A 21,434-nucleotide genomic window follows, 5' to 3' on the forward strand; every position below is an offset into this window, starting at 1 on the left:
CGGGCAAAGGAGACTTCCAGGTCCAAACAGGCACCTGGCAATATTCCAATGTCCACCCAACATTCCCGGGGAGGAGAAGGCCAGGAAGCTGACAAGATTGTTAACTTCATGACTCAACAGAGGCTAACCAAGAACAAGCCCCTTTTATTGCATTCCTTTGAAGAAATCTCCAACCAAAAGCACTGGTTACAACGCAGTTCAAAGAGGCCTTAAAAACATCTCCAAGCCCAGCAAATCAAACTCTCGAAAAACACTTGCAAGCATCCAGACGCTGGGTGGACAAATAAATCCTTACAGAGCCGGCAGAGGAATTAGAAATAGCCCAGATCCCTCCTAGTCAACGAATTGTTGGATGTTAAGTGATGGAATATTATTAAATCATGGCCAAAACTGTGTTCCCCAAGCACTTCAATGCCAGGGGGAATGTCCATCAAAGTGTATGAATTTAAAAAGCATTATGTCCCTCAAACATGTCTGTTGTGAGGGGAAAAAAAAACTAGCAAATCTCGCAAAAAATGACAAATGGAACTTGCTGTGAGTTGTTTTTGTTTTTAGCCTCTTAATGATCTAAAAGCAGCACAGTATTGTGACTAGAAAGAAACTTTTTTTTTTAACTTAACTTCTTCTGAAGATTGTGCTAAGATACCAGGCGCCAAAAGGGGAGGGGTGGAGACGCACTTTCCCATGATCCTCCACAACAGTGTCAAACGTGCCTGCTTCCTCACCCTGGAAATCAAGACAGACCCCTTCTTCAAAGCCACCTCAGCACCAGCAGTCATGGGACTCTTCAAAAATAAATAAAGGACAACAAAGGGAAACCGAGACAGGGAGGATGACAGCAAGGTCCGTCCTCAGAACCAAGGCAGAAATGCCAATCGACTGTCCCGAGGCAGCGGTCTGAGCAGACAGGGTCGTGGCTGACAGCACCTGCTGTGGGTCGAGGGGGGCTAGACTGACAGTACACGATGGGTGTGCCTGGAGATTCTGCAGGCAGGAGTCACCTGCAGAGGGGCCACGGCTAAAACAAAGGGGGTGCGGGAGAAAACAGACTCAGAGGCGGGACGCTGGGGAACATCCATGTCGGAGCAGAAGGAAGCAAAGATGGATTTTAGCCAATGACAAAAGCAGCAAACCCGAGGTGAGAGGCCAGAGGAAGATGACTAGGACGTTGCCACTCCAGGTTCCCTTCCACACAGGCGTGTGCTGAAAACAAACCCCAGGCTTAAGTCCAAATAAGCCTTTCCAACCTGGGGAACCCCCACCCCGGGGAGCCCTCCAACAGAGAACTTCGCACGTGGGCAGCTCATTTGGGTCGCTCATTTGGGCTTGGCTGGGGCAGGGGTAGAAGAGGGGTTCTACCAGGAACATGCAAAGGCCAGGTTTCTTCCATTTCGCCCAGGGCTGGCCTCCACCCTAGGTGCAGAAGAGGAGTAAGCCAGAAGGACCTTAGCCTCCTCGGCCTTCACCAGCTGGCAGGGAGCATCAGTGAAGTGAACACAGCAGGGCAGGGAAGGATTTGGGTTCTCACCAAAGCACAAACAGGGCAGAGGGTTTCCTAACTCACCTGCTCCTCTGATTCCCGCACAGTCCACTGCTCAGTGGGTCACCGCCAGCCAGCAGGCTGCTGCTGTCCGCCACGCAGAAGCCACTGGGCTCCTATGCATGAAGCCGTTTCCCTATCAATGGTCCTTTGGGCATGACCAAACATGCTTAGGCCCCCCCATGCTTGTTACTATGATGATGTAACCGTGTTTTTGTCATAGGCAGTATAAAAATAACACGTATTACTTCTACAGCAAAAAACAAGTTTACTATTTTGAAACACGCCATCCAGGGTTAAATGGATGACCACATATCAATAAAACAACTGTATTTTAAAACTGCATTTAGGGGCTGGTGTGGTGGTGCAGCACACTAATCCTCCACCTGTGGTGCCAACAGTGGCTCCATTTCCAACCAGCTCCGTGCTAATGGCCTGGAAGGGCAGCGGAGGAAGGTCCAAGTCCTTGGGCCCCCCCACTTTTTTATAATATGCATTTCCCAGGAACTTGCAGAAGGCACCTCCTGTGTACTCTAGGGCACTGATGAAGGCCAAACAGCAAGTGTTTAACAGATGCGAATCATCATCAGTCACCCATATGGACGCCCATCATTACAAAGAGTGACGAGGACCGTGACAAGTGGGGTGGCCCGGGAAGGCATCTCCGGGGAAGACACGGGGACAGTCACGCAGCCTACAGGGCTGGGGTGGCACATGACACAGCCAAGAGCCAGGGCACCTAAGTCCCTGAGTTTTATCCAAAGGGCCGACAGGAAGCAAACCCGCCACATAACTAGGCTGGATTTCACGCTGAGGTAGGAGGCGGGGTCAGGGAGTGAGAGTAGGAGCAGGAGGGCGGAGTTGAGGGGGAGGAGTCAGCAGCAGCCACAGCAGCCTTGGGGTGCCGGAGAGGCAGCAGGTGTGCGAAGGAGGTGACTAACACCACTCGGTATGGGGGCGGGAGGAAAGGATCTGCACACATGAAGCTAGGGAACAGTGAAGAAAAAAGGGCCTGGGTGGACACGAACGCGGCAGTCCCCGTGTCGCTGTGTGGCTGGCACGCCCAGCCGTGGGGAGAGAGACACATGCAGGTAGGCTGGGCACTCCCACAATTAGGGCAGTACCTCTCAGCTCCGTGAGGATCTGAACAGCAGTTTCTGAGAAAGGTGGCTAGGAAGGGTCCATTTACTAAAAGCCCTGGACACTTAATGGTCGCTGGGGCTGTGAAGATCTGCCAAGGAGATGGCCCTGGAAGCGAAGGTCGTGCCAGGGGAGTGTCAAGAATGAATGGCTGCTGGGCCCGGTGGCATGGCCTAGTGGCTAAAGTCCTCGCCTTGAAAGCCCCGGGATCCCATATGGGCGCCGGTTCTAATCCCGGCAGCTCCACTTCCCATCCAGCTCCCTGCTGGTGGCCTGGGAAAGCAGTTGAGGACGGCCCAATGCATTGGGACACTGCACCCACATGGGAGAACCGGAAGAGGTTCCAGGTTCCTGGCTTTGGATCGGCGCGCACCGGCCATTGTGGCTCACTTGGGGAGTGAATCATCGGACGGAAGATCTTCCTCTGTCTCTCCTCCTCTCTGTATATCTGACTTTGTGATAAAATAAATAAATCTTAAAAAAAAAAAAAAAAAAAAAAAAAGAATGAATGGCTGCAGTTTTTGACCCAGACGAGGACACAGATCAGCAGGATGGAGGCGACCAGAGTCCATGGACATAACCCAATCAAACCCTGACACCCCCACCCCCACCCCAGATGCCAGAGCCTTAGCCTGGGCTGATTCTGGCTCCCTGGGAACGGCCCTGGGCGAGCGAGCACACGGTAACACAGCTGTTTCACTAAACAGGTCCGAGGCTGGGAGTTGTTGCATTTCCAGTGCAGGGCACCTGTGACTGCGAGGGCAGGTAAACACTATTCTACTGAGCTGATACTAGCAGCAGGGAGAGCCACAAATGAGTTCCAGCCCCACATACCCATCAGCAGGTGCTGGGCAAGTCTTGTTACCCCAACAGGCCTCCAGAGTCCAGGACCCCCGCCAGGACCCCAGCCCAGGACCCAGCCAGGACCCCAGCCAGGACCCCAGGACGGTTAGGGTCGATGAAGGTGCTCTGACTCTTACATATAAACCTAAATCTGATTTTAAAATTGAAAAAGGCCAGGTTGGAGGAACTGGTTTGATAGTCGAGTTCTCCTCTCTCCTCCCCACACAGCAACAGACACCTGCAGAGGCCTCAGGGAATTTCCTGTTTTGGGTCCAACCCAGTGCAAAGTCCCCAGGTTGAGCCACAGGACAAAGTCAACAATCCAAGAAACGTTTTTAAAATCAAGTCACTCTAGTTCTCAAGGGATACCAGGCTGGCGTGTCAGCCGTTTGGTAAATACCAGTTGGCCAATTCATGAATATGACTTTATATAGAAAACCAAACAACACAACAGCATCTTGAAACTTTTAAAAAAAGTTTGTATTCTAATTTATTTTGTAAGACAGAGTTAACAGATAGAGATTGTCCATTCACTGACTCACTCCTTAGATGGTCTCAACAACAAGTACTGAGCCAGGTCAAAGCCAGGAGTCAGGAGCTTTCTCTGGGTCTCCCAGGTGAGTACAAGGGCTCAAAACCTGGGCTATCTTCTGCTGCTCTTCCCAGCCCATTAGCAAGCAGCTAGACTGGAAGGAGACCAGCCAGGCCACAACCTGGTGCTTGCACAGGATGCCAGCACTGCAGGCAGAGGCTTTACCCGCTATGCCAAAATACCAGCCTGCATCTTGAAGCTGCTGCTTCCTTCATACACTTCTCTTTAGAATAAACTCAGGTGGAGGACAGGTGGACTCAGAGGTAGGACAGTTAACAGGTCTAGGCCTCTCTCTCTCTCTCTCTCTCTCTCTCTCACACACACACACACACACACACACACACACACGGCTAAGACACGGTGTCAGATCAGACAATAGCAGTCCTGTGTGACTCTGGGGAACCCTCCTAACCTCCCTGAGTCCAGGATGAGGACCGTAGGGTTGTTTAATTCTAGGGGACACCGTGAGGACTAAGCGACCCACCCAGGAAGCACTGACAAGAGGAAGCCTCTGACGTGTCACACTTGCTACTTATCAACTACACTTCTCCCTCTGTGACTGTCCGGTCCCACATGTCCCATGCTCATGGGTACACCTGCTTTGTGGGTCATCTCCATTTTCCGTGCACCTCAGGCCCACCAGGAGCTCCAAATGCACCTGACCCGGAAGTGTCGAATCTCGGCTGGCAGAGGGGCATGCCCAGAGCTTCCTGACCTCAGCTCAGCGAGAGCCCACGATCAAAGCAAAGCCTTGCTTTCCACCGAGGCATGCGGGTTGAGCTTATCCCACTCCCTGCAGTCTTCTCTGAGCAGTGGGGCAAGGTGTAGGTGGTCCTCTCCGGTGGTCCCTATCTGGGGGCAGCACAGCAGAACTGCCCAGCAGCTGCTGATCCCAGCACCCACGCATGACAACCCTGCTCTGAGGCGGGAGACAGAGCTGCAGTGAAATGCCAGGTTATGCTCTCCTCTCACGTTTGTTCTCATACTGACAACACATGGTGAGTCACAGCACTGTGGCTTCAGCATTGCCCGGGTTACAACGTGCAAACACACCAAACCCAGGAAGCACAGAGCAGAACTGCTATCACAGGCCCTCCAATGACCTCCTCCCGCAGGAAGGAAGCTTTGAGGGAATGAAATGCAACACAAAAGGGCTGGAGAGGAAAATGCATGTTCCTATAACACAGTTACTAAAACTTTGAAAAAGGCCTGTGACACGAATCCACAAGTTCACACAGCAGGCACGTTCCTATGAACCCATCAACCAATGAGACCTGTCCAGCGTTATCTAGAAACAAATGCAGCTTGCAAGTGGTCGATAAGCAAAGGTGGTGTTTCTCCAAGCATCTATCTCTGCCATAGCAACAAGAAAATACCTGGCGACAAAGTCACAGATGCCCCTGATACCACGGTGCTCTGCTGCCCACACGCGTGACGACGGGAAATGCTGCATCTCAGAGTTCATGGGAACAAAGCTGCCAACTGCCCTTTCTTTGCAAGTTCACGGAACCCCTGTTTTCTCTCCAACAGACCCTGTTGGGGTCCCCGGGACCCAGCTGGAGAGCTTTGCACAGTCCTCTATCAGAGAGCAAATGCCCCACTGTTCAGGTGCTGCTCAGCCAACAGCCCTTATGCTGTCAGCACAGGGAACCACAGGCAAAAGCACAGAGCTCAGGTGAGACTGTCCCAACTTTCAGAACCTCTGCTCTGGGTTCACTTGGGTTCTCCCAGCTTCATTACAAGTTGCGTTAACCACTAAAACTCCTTTCGTGTATACCATATTTTGTATTATGTAACACACACACACACACACACACACACACACACACACACACCCCATGCACACCAAAGACACAAGCTCTGCTCAAGGCTCCCATGAAGTGAATCTGTACGTTAACTGGTGTGGTGGGATACGCACCAAGTCCTCCTGGCTTTTATTCCCTCTATGATAAGACCAGTCCTGCCCAAGTGTGGACATTGGATAGAGATGAAGTGAAGCCACTTGTCTAGAGGTCCTTGGGGACTTGTGCCCTCCGTGACAGAATCACAGGAGGTGTCCCACGAGAGAGTAAGCAACACAGTGAGGCTTCCTCAAACATTCCTGCAGAGAATTCTACTGCAGATGACCGTGAAGATGGGGCCTACCAAGGCAGGCTACTCCAGACTGGGTTTCCTGCCTATCCGCCACATCTCCCTGGTGACACAGACACTGCAAAGGTGGCTTGGCAGGAGCTCGCTACAAGCCACGAGACACACCATTCACTCTGCCACGTCGACTGGAACACAGGTCTAACATGCTCCCTCTCAACCTGGGTGGGATTATCCTGTTTGTTTTCCCACGGAAACTGATTATCTGCTCAAAAAAAAAGAAAAGGCAGGGTTACATCAGGTATAAAAACCTAACTAAAACAGAATTCCTTTCTTATTAACACCAAATAGAGAAAATCCATACGCAACCCAGATGCACCTTATGGGAGAAACATGGGTCTCCCCCTTGTCCCTAACGGGTGCTCTGAGAAACCCAGGAAAACTTCAGTGCCCAGTCTGTCCTCATGAAAATGACAGAAAGTTTCTAGCTTACACTGGCTTTGACCAAATTATCTCTGGAAGAAAAGCCCAGAACTACTGAGCATTTTTTCTTAAAAAGAAAGGTGACATGATGACAACCAGCTATGAAAATGACAAGGCTGCCCTGAATTTCTCAAGAGCAAAAAGCGCTTCTAAAAAGGCACCTCTTGATTAAGCATCAGAATCATTAGATACTCAGGTCTCCAACTATCTGCCTTTTTTATTTTTCCAAATGCCAGGCTTCAATATAAGTGGCCAGGGCCCTGAAAACTCACCCCAGCCATCATCAGCTCTGTGGCGCATGAACCATCAGACACGAGTCATTCGCCACGATACACGTGTCATGCTGTGTTACCTAAACAAGCTGCTTAGAAGTTCCCAACACCTTCAGTGTCACCTACAAACAAGCTCCTCCTCCTAAGAGTCTCTGAGCACACACATGTTCCTCTCCGTACAAAGACGGGGATGGGGACATTTTCAAATTCTCCTACACTGGTTCCCATGGCCCCCCTCCGCATCCCCGTGACCCCAAAACTACTCAGCACATTGAAAGATGGGACTGCGTATATTAGTACCTCCAGCAAGCCACACTTCTTCAACAACCTTCCCACAGAAGGCAGGCCAAGAGACACAGTATAAGTTCTCATTCATTCAGGTCCCTGCCAAAGAAGGACTGGTCCTTCGCAGGATGTCACAACATGAAAGGGGCAACTACTTACGGAAGTATTTCAGGGTCTCTTCGATTTGCTCGGTGGTGAGGTCTATGTTGGCGTCTGGAGAAATGAGGGGTGTGTGGAGCCAGTCATCGTGGTCATAGCCGTAGATGGTGTCGGCTCTTAGCTTGTAATGGGGCAGCTGCTCCTCCAGCAGGCTGATGATCTCAACTTCCGGAAGATCGGTGCTGTTGCACACATCTGGAAGGAAGGAGATGACAGAGAGATGAGAGCCTGGGACTGGTTAGGGCCTTGTAGCTGTCAGTGAATTAACACTTGTGCCAGGCATGGTGACTTTGCTCACTTACCCATAGCACAGAGGTGCTAGACAGGGCTGTACCAGTGGTCGTTTTCTGATTTAAATCCTTCTCTCAGAACTCAGAATGTAGATTGGTGGGGGACCCCAGGACCACAGTTTGAGAGCTCTACTCTACAATGTCTATATCCACCCATCCTGCCTTCTCCTTCCCATTCACAAACCCACTTGCTCAAGAGCAGAGCCTGGGCCTGTCCTACACTCCGGGCTGAAGGTCAGTCTATTTGCAGTGTGGGTCCTTCCGGCCAAGAGACTCGGCTTTTCTTTAAGGCATGTGAGGACCAACAAGGTCAAGTATCAGAAGGTGGGGCTGTGCTGAAACGCTTCGCAGAAAGCTCTCCAGTGACTTTCCAGAGGCCCAAAAGGCCCGACAGACCAGTGCCAGAAGGAAGATCATGGAGACAGCCCAGTAACTCTCCTTGACCTTGACTGCAAGGCCAGCAGCCCCAAGGACACCCTGTGGAAGTGAACACCACACTCGCCTCATGGAGAAGACACAGCAGAGGCCTGAGGTCAGAGCCACTTTAATTAGTTCCTTGGAGAATTCCCCAGGAATGCTATTGTGTGCCAAACCCAAGGCAGTGCCTCCGTGGTATTCTCTGCCACTCCCGGTGATGCTGCCTTGCTGTGTGTCATGGATGAGGAAGCTGGGATTTATGGGGGCGGTGGTCAAGGCCCGCCAGCTATACTAAGTGACAGATCTAGTGTGACGGAAGGCTACGCTGGTCCCTAGGCCACCTGCTGCCTGCAGCCCAAGAAGGGGCCCTGGCAATGCTAGAGAAGGTCCAGGGTTTCAGCAACAGGAAGTATTTGTTCTGAAAGGCTGGGAGCTTTGCAGGAGTGTGGTGGGAGTGCTGACGAGTCGGGCTGTTACCGGAAGGATTTGTCCAACTGGGGCAGCTCAGGAAACAGAACCTGTGTGCAGGAGCACACAGAGACCAAGCCTGCATGGACGGCCCTGTCCCAGCCGTGGCATAGCCTCCCTTACACTCTGTAAGGGTCCTCACTTCCCCACCGTCCTAGACAAGCCGTGAGATGTGTGCTTGGCTTCTGGAGGGAGAGACGGTCATGGGCATTTGTCCATCGGTTCACTCCTGACTCACCGCTGTCTGCTCTGGCAGAGGAACAAGTTGGACAGGAAGTCAGACTGCAGCCATGGCTTTTGAAGATCCCAGGAAGACACCCACGGAATCAGAATTACCCTGATGAGGGGCAGGTGTCTGGGCTGGTCGTTAAGGCGCTTGGTAGGATGACTGTGTCCCATCTCGGAGTGCCTGGGTTTCATTCACAGCTAATACACATCCTGGAAGTAGCAGACTCAAATGACTGGATTCCTGCCACCCATACGGGAACCAGGGATTGAGTTTCCAGCTCCCATCTTTGTTTGGCCTGACCCACCCCAGGCCATTCTAAGGCTTTGGGGAGATTCCTTTTTCTCTGACCCTTTTTCTCTCCCTCTCTATCTCTCTCTCAAATAAATCAAAAATAAATAACAGATGACAATAATTACCCTGCCTATCCTATGCATCCCACTCTACAACGTCAAATGCCTAGAGAAGCTGCGTGTCCAGTTTTATCAAGACTGAAAAATCATTCGAGAAGAACACCCGTGGTAAAGGCTTTAGAGTACGGATGGTTCCTGGGTGAGAAGCCACAAGAGAATCGCTGGTTCAGTACTGAGTTAGGAATCTGGATTCAAGTCACCATGGCAGGTGTCCAGTCCAACTCCATCCACGACCTGATGATTAGTTTAAAAATGTACTCTCAGTTAAGTCACCAATGAATGGTATCAAGTTCTGGTCAACCCCAAACCCTAACAGGTTTGGGGCTTCTGGCAGGTGCACAGTAAGTACAGCTTTAAGCCCCACCAGCCAGTAGCCCATCCCACCATCCACAAGGCCAGGCTCAGCTGGGCAATCAAGGGAGACCCCCCCCCAACTCAGCCTGTATCTTCTTCTCCAATGACTGCAACAGTGCCTCCTCCCCCACCTCGAACTAACCACATGGCTGCCAGTGCTGTGCTGGGAAAGACACCCATTAGTCCCAGCACTGCCCTGCTTTGACTCCTCCCAGCTCCCTACGAAGGGCTTCACCATTCCTTCCACACCTCTCTAGGGTAGAGGGTCCCAACTGTGAACCAGCATATAAGCCCTGATTCTTCCCTCGGGCGTTACAACTCTCAAGGGATGGCTTGGTCCCTCTGCTCGGGAACTACATTTCCAAGTCTCCCCTTGCAGCAGGCAATGACCGTGACCACATGTGTGCCTGGTTAACAGGACACAAACACATCTTCCAAGTCACGCCCGTGCCACCTGCCTGCTCGGGCATCTGCAACCAGACACACAAAGGTGGCATGAGGTGGGAAGAGGGCAGCGGCCCAGGGAGAGGAAGCTCCTGGTCCCCTTCCACTGAACTTTAAAGAGAGGGAAAAATAAAATAACATAGGCATGTACCTTATTGTCGCCATAATGTACTGGTATTTTGGTCTCTGCTAATACAGTGCAATCTGTGCCCCAGCAGCCTTTGTTACCAAGCTCGGCCTCTGCTGTTGACTCGTGTCTCCTCGGTCAGATGACACCCACTTCTGATTCTTCGATTGCCGGGCACGATTTTTTCCCCACAAACCCGGATTCTCCCTGCAGCCACTTCAGTTGCCTCACACATCCTTCGCTGCCAACTGCCCCTTCCCCCAAACGCCCCTGCCCCACACCCATGCTGAAGAGCTCCTAGCCCTCTCTTTGGCTTGCCCAGCACCCAGGATGCACTAGAAGATTCTCTCCCTGTCTTGTCCCTCAGGAGCAGGAGCTCTAAGATATTTCCCTGTGCCTGCACCCCAGCCTTTGGCACACAGCCGGGCAACAGCGGGCACCCATCAGTGTGGGGTGACGAAGGGAGCTAATGGAAGGCAGTGTTAAATGCTGGCTGACACATTCCGTCTATGCATGCTGGGTGGGGATGGGGCACCTGGCCAGGGTCAGGGTCTCTTCAGGTGCCTTGCGGGACCACACCAGGCCTTTGTCCAGCGTGGAGCCTATCTCCCTGGGGAAATTGGGCATCTCTCCATCACTGGGCAACCCAACCCAACGCCTGCCATCATTGAGGACCCTCTTTCAAAGCAGCACATAAAGAGTCTATCTATTTGGAACGCTAACCCCTCCTGGGTCTTCCTTCCCTGCCCCACGCGTCAGCTTTGGAGTAGACCCTGCTACCCAGGACTCATTCAAAGCTTCCCTTAGGGACTGCCTGGGAGGGAGGGAGGGAGGGAGGGAGGGAGGAGGGATGCTCTGGCTTGTTCAGCAACGGAAAGGTCTGAGGCAGCCAAAGCAGCTGTACCCACTCTGCCCCTGACTCAGGCCAGATCCTCGGCCCCTAGAGAGGGGCTGGGAGGAGGGCGCTCTGGGTAAGGTTTTACACTGACACTTAGGTGACAAGCTAGCCTCATGAACCCTGCCAGGAACCTGGGCTGATGCTGCCATGTGACAGCAGAGGCCACAGCCCCATGTCAGAGCTCAGAGGACGCTGAAAGACCAGAGGACCTTTCGTCTTTGCCGTGGAAGTCAGCTCCCTGAGGGTCACAGCCCACCTTGCAAAGAGCAGGTGGATGCTTTGGGGGGGGGATGTCCCAAGTGAGAAGGGGTCCTGGGCCCAGAAACAGAAAGCCACCTGGCCATACAGGAGGCAGGAATCTCCAGACACCACTGGAAGAGTGCCCAGGGGCAACCACAGGGCTGGGTCGGGAGGAAGGGCGGGGACCTAAAGGCACATAGGGCAACAAAGCCAGGCAAAGGCAGACCGGAAGGACATGGGCACCACGACTGCCACCTGCTGGAGGACTCCCACCTTGGCACTGTGAGGACAGGACCCAGCATCCCCTGCCTGGGACTCTCCTTCCGCAGCACAAAGATGTGAGCCTTCAGACAAGCTCACTTGTTAAGTTTCTACGAGCAGCCAGGGCTGCACCTTCCCAGGACTTCCCAAGGTGGCAACCCCACCCCTCCTGGTCCTAGACACGCTGGCTTCAGCGGAGAGAGATCCCTGGGTTTACATGAAACTCCATGATTTTTCCAAACCTGGAACACTAATGTAGGATGCCTTAGTATGGTGCAGTAAGTCAAGCCACAGCCTGCGACGCTGGTATCTCACGTGAGTACAGTCCTGGCTGCTCCACTTCCCACCCAGTTCCCTGCTGATACACCTGGGAAGGTAGCAGAAGATGGGCCAAAGGCTTGTGTCCTAATATCCAAGCTCTGCTTCTTCCTTCGGGTGTTACAACTCTCAAGGGGTGGCTTGGTCCCTCTGCTCGGGAACTACACTCCCCAGTTTCCCCTGTAGCAGACAATGACCGTGACCGCATGTGTGCCTGGTTAACAGGACACAAACACAACTTCCAAGCCACGCCCGTGCCACCTGCCTGCTCGGGCATCTGCAACCAGACACACAAAGGTGGCATGAGGTGGGAAGAGGGCAGCGGCCCAGGGAGAGGAAGCTCCCGGCCCCCTTCCACTGACCTTTAGAGAGGAAAATTAATGAAATAAGATAAGTATGCACGTTTATTGATGCCACAATGAATTGTTATTTTGGTCTCTGCTAACACAGTGCAATCCGTGCCCCAGCAGCCTTTATTATCAAGCTCGGCCTCTGCTCTTTACCGTGAGTACACGTGGGAGACTCGGATGAAGTTCCAGGCTACTGACTTCAGCCTGGCCTAGGCCTGGCCACTGTGGCCACAGAGGGAATGAATCAGCAGAAGACCTCTCTCTCTCTCTCTCTGCCCCTCACCCACTCTGTGTGTGTGTGTGTTCATGTGTACATATGGCCAAAACCATCACAAGTAACTCCCGCTTGCTTGCTACAATACCCCTTGCTGACTCTTCCCACGGAGCAGGAAAATGCTGCAGACAACGTTGAGGGTGGAAAGCCCAAACAGAAAGGGAACTGACACCTGCTCCCCAGATATGGCCACGTCCCAAAGGCCCGCTTTTTCCCTTACTTTTCCACCCCATCCTCTAACCTTAGCCCCATTTCCTTCTCCACCGATCAGCTGGTTACGAGGGTGGTATGTGACCCCAGGCCTGGGCCCAAGAAGTTCTGGTTGCAAGCAGGCGCCCCTCACCCACCCACCCTCGCCCCCTCACCCGCAGCCCTTGGCAGGGACTGCGAATGGCAATAACATTTTCAGGGCTTCACGCAACTGTCCTGCTCAGCCACTCGCCAACCACTCCATACAGACTTGGAAACTATCCCGTGCTCTTGACATTATGAGGACTCAAGAGTATGGGCTCCCAACACCCACACACAGGCCATCCTGGCAGAGCTGGAGATGTGGGTGATGCCTTGCGGCTCATGTCTGACAGATGCCCTTCTAGAAAGTTCCTTTCTACCATGGTATTAGAGCATCTTCAGGGAACTCAGGCTGAGTAATTATTCCCTGTCCCCACAACCCTGGGACTCCGTGGATTATCAAGGGACCGTTAGAGCTAAAATTTGCTGACTCACCTCCTGCTGTAAAGAAAGAGAATCTGGCTCAGAGAGGAAGAAGACATCAACAAACATCACACAGCAAGTCAACAGCAGATCCGAGACCGGTGCACAGCCTGGGCAGGCCCCACCACACAGGGGCCACAGCAGACGGCCCGCCACCTGCAGATGCTGCTTGCCCAGTTCCCCAAACCCTGCAGGGCTTCATCTGCGCTCACAAGCCAGCAGGCAGCGCGGGACGCGGCACGGGAACACATGGTATGAGCAAGGGGAGGAAGGTGCGGAAGGCAGAAGGGGAAACTAAGGCCCTTTGAGACACACAGACACGGGCAAGCTCCAGCTACATGGAGGCTCGAAGCCAGAATCGCCGGCTCCTACTGGCCCCCTGCTGTTTGCTGCAGTCCCAGCTCCTGCCCCACGCTCCCACCCCAAAGGGACAGGCACTGGCTTTCCTGTTCACTCTGCCCTCCTCCAACACCCCCGCCTCCACACCCCTGTGGCCGTTGGTTGGCTGTGAGCAGTGACGAGCAGCGACGAGGGTCTGCAGAAAGACAAATGCAGAAACTCACCCAGGACCAATGTGGAGACAGAAACAAAACTCCGTGCCAGGCAGCTCCTCACAGGGACTCTTCCCAAGAAAAGAGAATTACCTGGGTGCCTCACCACACTGAATGTGCCAGGGGCTGATCTGTTCTCCAGGGCCTCTCTGTGTCACACACACACACCAGGTCCACTCAGACCTGCCCCAGATGAAGCACTGGACTGGAGGCGGCAGATCCACTCAACTGACTTGTGTTCGGAAACAAGGTCTACAATGCCAGTCCAAAGGGCAATCTTGTGCAACGGAACCTGGCACAGTCCACTGGGGCACACTGGCTGCTTGTGCAACGAGAGAGGGCAGGGAGAAGCAGGGCACAGTGGATGGGGAAGGAACCCCCTCCAGAGGCCCCTAAATGGCTTTGGAAAAGAACCCACAAAAGTTGATGATAATCACAACACAAGTTGAGAAGATTCTAACACCAAGACATAGAGCTAGAACTCCACAGAAAATTATTTAAAACTTTTTACTTATTTAAAAGGCAGCGTGACAGAGAAAGAGGGAGATAAGAGAGAGAGACAGAGAGCGAAAGAAATCATTCTTTCATTCACTGATTCCCTCCCCAAAGAGTCCCATTAGCTAGGGCTGGACCAGGCTGAACCAGGAGGTTCTTGGGGTCTCCCACGTGGGTGGCAGGAGCCCCAGGACCAGGCCATCTTTTGTTGCTTTCCCAGGTGTATTAGCAGGGAGTTAGATTGTTAGTCAAACAGCCAGGATTCAAATCGATGTCCATATGGGCTGTCCACATCACAAGCTTTCAGCTTTTATTCCTTTTTTGGTTTTCTTTAATATGGAAAAATTAACATGTGTAACTCCAGCTCCAAACGAAATCTCTAGGAAAAAATGCTAGAAAAATAAAGAGTGTTACCTGCATTTGAATTTATCTTACCAGGAAATAAAAACCTCTGAGTTTCCAATTTTCAGGACAACACCGCTTTAAAAACGTGTATGTTATACCTTTCAATTATTAAGCAACCAGGGGAAGATAAATTCACATGCAAATACCCACGGCCAGCATACCGTGATCCCTGTGCTCACAGTCATACCAACATTAAGACAGATGGAGCTGGTGGAAGCTGGGACAACCCTCATCGTGAACAGTTTGACAGCACGCTTGCAGAATCCAAAAATCTGTCTGTGATCCTTCAAGCAGTAATTACACTTGGTTTTACATCTAAGAACAGAGTTCCAGAAAAACCTCCGGTGCAGTTTACACCAGCAGGTCTGTGATAGACATGACAACACACAAGCACGCGGAAGCAGCTTCCTCCAGGGGTAAGCACGGACCTCAGCGGCTTCCCGAGACGCCCACCTGCACCGGCGGGTGGACTTGCTTCATGAAGGTCAGCCAGCATGTGTGGTGCTTAAAAGATTTTTTTAAAAGGCTATGCATATACATGATACAGCAATTGCATTTCCAAGGCAGGCAGGCAGGTGTCAGGAAGAAGGTAAAACAGGGATGTGAACACTCACACACTTGTGTTCCTAACGGCTGTTCAGGCACAAGAACCAGAATGTGGAAACCACGCCAGGGTCGATCCCAAGGCAGGTGAACGGAAGAGCAGAAATGTGCAAGCAACATACCAGCAAAGATTATCCAGGAAAGTCTGACACGGGCAGCACGTGGCTGCATCTTGCGGATGTTTAAAGTGAAACAAACCAGTCACAACAGGACTGCAGAGCCTAGTGTAGTCAGATTCAGAGAGAGCGCACAATGGTAGATGCTGGGGGCGGGAAGAAGGGAAAGAAAAATAGTTGGTGGGCGGAGGGGGTAGCACTGGGGTGCAGGCTGCAATGCCAGCTGGGACACTGCCTGGAGCTCCAGCGACCCTGCTTCCTATCCAGCTCCCTGCTGGTGCACTGGGGGAGCGGCAGATGACATGGTTTTCATTTTGTTTTTGCTTTTGTTTTCTGCTTTTTTGAGGTGCTATCCAAAACAAAACACAAGTCCTTGCCCAGATCAACATCCTGAAGTGCTTTCCTTACGTTTTCTTCCATTAGCTTCACAGTCTTCAGTCTTGCATTTAGGTCTTTGACCCATTTCGAATTCATTTTGTAGTGGGTGAGGGAGATGGGGGAAGGGGTTAGTTTCTGCTTCCTGCGTACGGAGAAATAGTTTTCCTAGCATGATTTATTGAAAAGCAATTTCCAAGGGGTATTCTTGCTGACTCTTTAAAAAAAAAACAGTGGGCTAAGTATTCATGGATTAATTTGGGGTTCTCTTCTGTTCCAAGAGTCTTTGCGTCTGGTTTTACTCCAACACCATGCTGTTTTGGTTCAGTAGCACGTCTTGGAGTCAGGTACTGTGATGTCTCCAGGTTTACTATTTTTGCTCGGGATTGATCTGGCTATTCAGGGTCTTTTGTGTTTCCAGACTCATTTTGTGATGGTTTTCCTAGTTCTGTGAAGAACGTCGTTGGCCTTTTGATAGATATTGCACTGAGTATCCCAGGACCTGAGTCTTCCTCTACTGCCTTCCTAGACCATCAGCAAGGAGCTGGACTGGAAGTGGAGAAGTCAGGACACAGAGCAGCGCTTAAACAGAATGCCAGTGCCAGGAGGTCTAGTGTGCTATGCCACAGCGCTGGCCCCAAAGCTGCCTTCTTAAGGGCTGGAAACTCTGACATGATGGCTGCAGCTTCAGCAAGGCACAAGGCAATGTTAAGGGCAGACCTCCCAGGGAAGGAGTCTGGGTGCCCCAGGACAATAGTGCTGGACGAGCCCTGCAGAGTGCCCCCTCAGCACCACCTCTGAACCTCTCTTATATAGGAGAACAATAAGTCCTTTGGGGTGAAGCCAATTTTTTATGCCACGCAACCCAATCCTTACCCATGGAGATATCAATCTTTGAATCAACAGGAAGTAAGGCTGTAATTCTTGAACAATCCCTAGCAAAGACTGCCTCACTTTCCTGGCGTCCGTCTCCCTCCCACCTCTTGAGCTTTGTTGCTGGAATGCAGGGGTTCAGATTAAATTTCGTACGTTCCTAAAACTTAACTTTTTCATATATGTGTCCATGCTTTCTGCTGCCCATGATGGAAGTATCCAGTTGCCAGCATTCGGCTCTCCCTCCCCACACTCAGTCCTTTCTGGCAATTGGAAGTCAGCTAGCATCCACAGGGGAACTCTGACATACTGAGTTCAGTGCCAAATCAGGAAAGTTTTCTTTTATTAATAGCACAGGATCTGTGAAACCACAGTGGGCCTCTGCTACTAGACGCATCACCCATTCTATTGTTAATCTAACAATAATAAAAATCTAACAGGAAATTCTGTTTACAAGTGGACAATGCTTGCTTTGGACAACTAATGAGATCATCCACATACGAAAAGGTTTCAAAAGCATCCAAAAATAAAAATATTATGGCAGCCTGCCAAGAAGCAGCTAAGCGAAATAGATCCACCAAACAACAAGAAAAGAACCTGACCTTGGAAGGCGACCATGGTTGTCAAACCAGGTTTCAGGGACTGACAGCAACGTCAACCCAGCATGCAGAATATGACAAATGACTAAGAAACAGAACACGGACATAAAAACACGAAGCAACAATGAAAGAGAAAATGTAAAGTAGTTCATCACTACTGGTGTACATGGAGGACTAAGATGTTACACAACACAAGTAACAGGTGCAACTCAAGTGTCTACAGAGGGTACGCTTGAGCAGCAGGGATGACCACTTGAGATGGACTTCCGTGTTGCCCTCCAAGGCCAGCAGCAGTGGCAGGCACCAGGGTCTATGAAAGCTCACAGAACACACAGTCACAGTTGGGGAGAGGCAGCTAAGGAAATGGAGTGTCATTCTGGGGTGATGAGAAAGTTCCGGAATTGGCTACAGTGACCACTATGCAGCAAACAAACTTAAAATCACTGAGAGTTACGCATGCTATGTGGACCAATCATCCAAGGAAACCACTGTTAAGAGGGAAAAGCAAAATGCATATCCACAGGAACTGAAAAGCAGAGTGAGGGAACAAGCCTTCTACCCAAGCCCAGGCTTCAATAACACTGTCCTTTACAGAACGAACTGTGGGTTGGCTCCCACATGAGAACAGTGGGCACAAAATGTGAGAGATTTTTTTAAGACTTATTTTATTTAGCTCAACATCAGAGTTATGGGGGGAGGGGAGGAGGAGGAGGAGAGAGAGAGAGAAAGAGAAAGAGAGAGAGAGAGGTCTTGTATCTGTTGGTTTACTCCCCAGATGGCAGCAACAGTTGGGATTGGGTCAGGCTGAAGCCAGAAGCCAGGAGCTTCATCTGGGTCTCCCGTGTGGGTATCAGAGGCCCAAGCACTTGGCCCACCCTCTGGAAACTGGATAAGAATTAGAGCAGCTGGGACTAGAACCAGTGCCCATATGGAATGCTGGCATTGCAGGCAGTGGCTTAACTACATTAGCCACTGCCTTTATTTATTTATTTATTTATTTATTTTTAAACAAAACTAAAATCACATGGATTACCTGTCAGCCTCCCCTTGGCAAACCACATCTCCTTCCCTTAATCCTTCTCAGAAGTTGCAAACTCACGGTGCTGCAGGGACCCTGTGACTCACTGCCAAGACTTCCAACTCCTTTGCTGGTGCTTCCCTGGCCACTAGGTGGTGCCACAACCTCACCTGGGCAGGCCCATTCACGCCCTCCAGCCCGGGGCAGCGAGGGAATTCAGCAGGCCAGAGGAGGGAGAGCAGACGTCAGAAAACTCCAGGGCCCTGCCAGCAAAATGAAAACAAAAACGCCCAGCGGCGGGGATAGGGCAGGGGATAGCAGGGGTGGGAGACAAGTTCCAGCCGTGCAGGAAGGCCAGCGGGGCCTGAGGTGAGGACTTCTGTGACGCTGGAACAGAACTAAGCAATGAAACTCACCAGGTGAACTCAAACCTCCCAGGCCATGTCAACACCGAGGGCAGAATCCTGACCAGCACAGCGAACGTCAGGGTCCCTCTCCGAGCAGCTGACATGGGGAGTGCAGGTGGAGGCATCCAGAGGCGTGGCCAGCACTCAGCTTCCCCAGGGCCAGGAGGCAAAGCAGGGACAGGCCACCCGGGCAAGCCTCGGGTGATGGCTCAAGTCCTTACTGCCCTGCTGTCCACACGGAGACCTGGAGTAGGTGTGGGCTCGTGATTTCGCCCCGACCTAGCCCTGGCTGTTGTTCTCTGTCTCTGGCTTTCAAATGGAATAAAACAAATAACATTTGTGCATTTTTTTTTCCCTAAGTGACAACACTTTCCTTCTCTCCCTCTCAGGGAGGTTCTGCTTGTCTCTCCGCACACACATTCCATAACTTAGGGTCAAGGTCATACTAGATCTTCCAGCCTGTGGGAGGTCAAGATTAGGGTCTCACCCTTGGCTAAGGGTGGAGGGGGGGTTCATCCAGCCCCAAACTCTGTCATGTTTGTTTCAGCTCTATTTTATAGATGAATTAATTCACTTATATAAAAAGGACAGGTTTCATGTGTTTCATCTACAGAGTTTTAAGAGCATAACAACTCTCCCCACCCTTTCTGTTTTTGTGATAACATGCTTTTAACTTGCTGTTTAATAACAAGTTTAATCCTCTGTTAAAGATGTCGACAAGCACACAAGACCGCAGTTTCTCAGGAGGACAAACCAAGGTATAAACAATAATCAAATCTTCAGATCCCTTGTCGCTGGTCTAGAAACCTGGGAAACCACAAAACCTGCACTCCTGGCCATCGTGTCCTCCCACAGTCCAGGCTGTCACCAGCGCTCCTGCACTTGACCCCATCCACCTCCTGGCTCTCACGTCACATCCCCCCTCTGCCGGTCCCAGCTGGGCCACGTGTAAGGTCCAAAATACAGATGTGCCCCCTCCCTGCCCACAGCCTCGAGCCCTCCTGGCTCTGCCACCATGAACCCCTGGGGTTCTACCCCAAGACTCCCAGCCCCTCCATCCTTCAACTTAACCTCCTCCATGGTGGCCCTCCCCCAACCACATGAGCTCCAGGACCCTTTGCCTCAGCTCTGCTCGTGCCTTGCAGCTCAAATACTCTCACCCCTTTGGTACTGCCATGGCGCCTTCAGGGCAGAGCCCAGCTTTGGGTGAAACCACCTGTGTACCCTGTGCTCCCTGCCTGGAGGAGCTGAGTAGGGGGGCCCTGCACAGCCATGCCAGGCATGACATCCTGCTCCAACTGGGTGACAGGGTTGCAATGCAGGAAGGGGCACAGGCCTGGGTAAGGCTTCAGGGAAATTCTAAACACAGCAGCAGGTGTGACCAGAACTGCCTTCCCTGGGCCCAGCAGGACGAGCCACTGGCTCGGGGTCATCCCTCAGCATGCCCTCCCACGTCCGCTCAGGGGTCAGTCTGGTTACCTGCAGGGCTGCCTTCTCACCCCTCCTGCGTCACAGCTCCCACCACCCACGCGCCCCACCGAGCTCTAGCTAACAATCCAAGGACTTCATTGCCCAGAGGGAAGGGGAGAGGCCATTCCTGCCCCTCGGTCACCTTGACCAATCTTCCTGCTTCTCACCAAATCCCAAAGCAGCCCAAGAGTCCACGAGGAAGCTGCTTTGTGACTGTGGAACTTCCGTCCGACAGGGCGTAAGAGCAGACACCTGTCACCAAGATACAATGGTTAGGACACCATGGCATAGTGGACTGGGCCACTGCCATTAGTGCCAGCATCCCTGATCCAGCTCCTTGCTAATGGAGAATGGGGAGTGTGAAAGGGAAGAGGATGACATAAGAGGAGACTTAAAGGAAAAGGAAGAGGGGAGGCAGAGGATGCCAAGAGACCTTAGGGAAGAAGGGAGCTGAAAAGGAAAGCTCCCAGGACAGACCCTGATCCCAGTGCCACCGCCAGCAACATGGCGGCTTGTAGTGAGAGCCGCTGCCCTAGAGAGGCCACCCCCTATTGGTCGGCTCTCCCAGCACGTGCCTTTGGCTCTGTCCACAGGACAGCCACCTGGGAAACGGGAAGACTCCACATCTGCCATGACCGCCCTAACATTTACAGAGGGCATCGCATGTGCCCCATCGCCTCCAGAATGCAAAGAACCAAACCTGCCAATCAGCAGAGACCATGTGATGGGAGCTAGAGCAAGTCACTGCAGGTGGGGCTGGAGGTCACAGCTTTACACACACAGGCAATGACGCGAAGCCACATGGCCAAGTCGCTGCACGGACGGCCGCTGGCCTGATAGGACAGGCCATCAGAAACCGCACGATGCCCCACTGTGTGGTGGGGGGTGGTTCTCATGACCACGCCCATTTCTGAGGTTGGAGTCGCAGGTTCCAGCATGGTGTGTCCCAGTTCATGGTGAACCACAGCTAGTCCCCTGTGTCCCTGAGCTCAAGCCTATAACCTTGAACACCTCAGGAAGCTATGCTGCTTGATGCTTAGGAACACAGAAGAAAGCCTGTGCAGGCTGGAATTCAGGAACAGGGCAGAGTGCCCAGAAGAGAAAGTTATTGGCACAATGAGAAAGCACAATGGGCCAGTGTGCATCAGTTCCTTCTTAAACTCCATATGCATCAGAGCCATCAACTTGCTGCTTCGTAAAAGGGAGGGAGGCATGAGCTTTACCAGACGCCCATTCAATGGACACTTAAGGTACCCAAGCTTCCTGAAAGTCAAAGCAAAAATAGAAACACGCACACACACATGCATGCACACTCATTATCTAGGG

General features: G+C 51.9%; 1 protein-coding gene across 4 annotated transcripts in view; it reads right to left on the reverse strand.

Moving 5' to 3' along the window:
* TRAK1 (trafficking kinesin protein 1) overlaps window positions 1-21,434 on the reverse strand; it is a 93,944-nt gene that overhangs the window by 60,986 nt on the left and 11,524 nt on the right. For all 4 annotated transcript variants that reach the window (XM_058679137.1, XM_036497503.2, XM_058679136.1 and 1 more), the window contains exon 2: window positions 7,403-7,597. The gene's annotated coding sequence lies outside the window, so the exon portion shown is untranslated. The remainder of the gene's footprint in view (window positions 1-7,402; window positions 7,598-21,434) is intronic.

This window comes from Ochotona princeps, chromosome 21 (assembly GCF_030435755.1).
Source record: "Ochotona princeps isolate mOchPri1 chromosome 21, mOchPri1.hap1, whole genome shotgun sequence".
NCBI lineage: Eukaryota > Metazoa > Chordata > Mammalia > Lagomorpha > Ochotonidae > Ochotona > Ochotona princeps.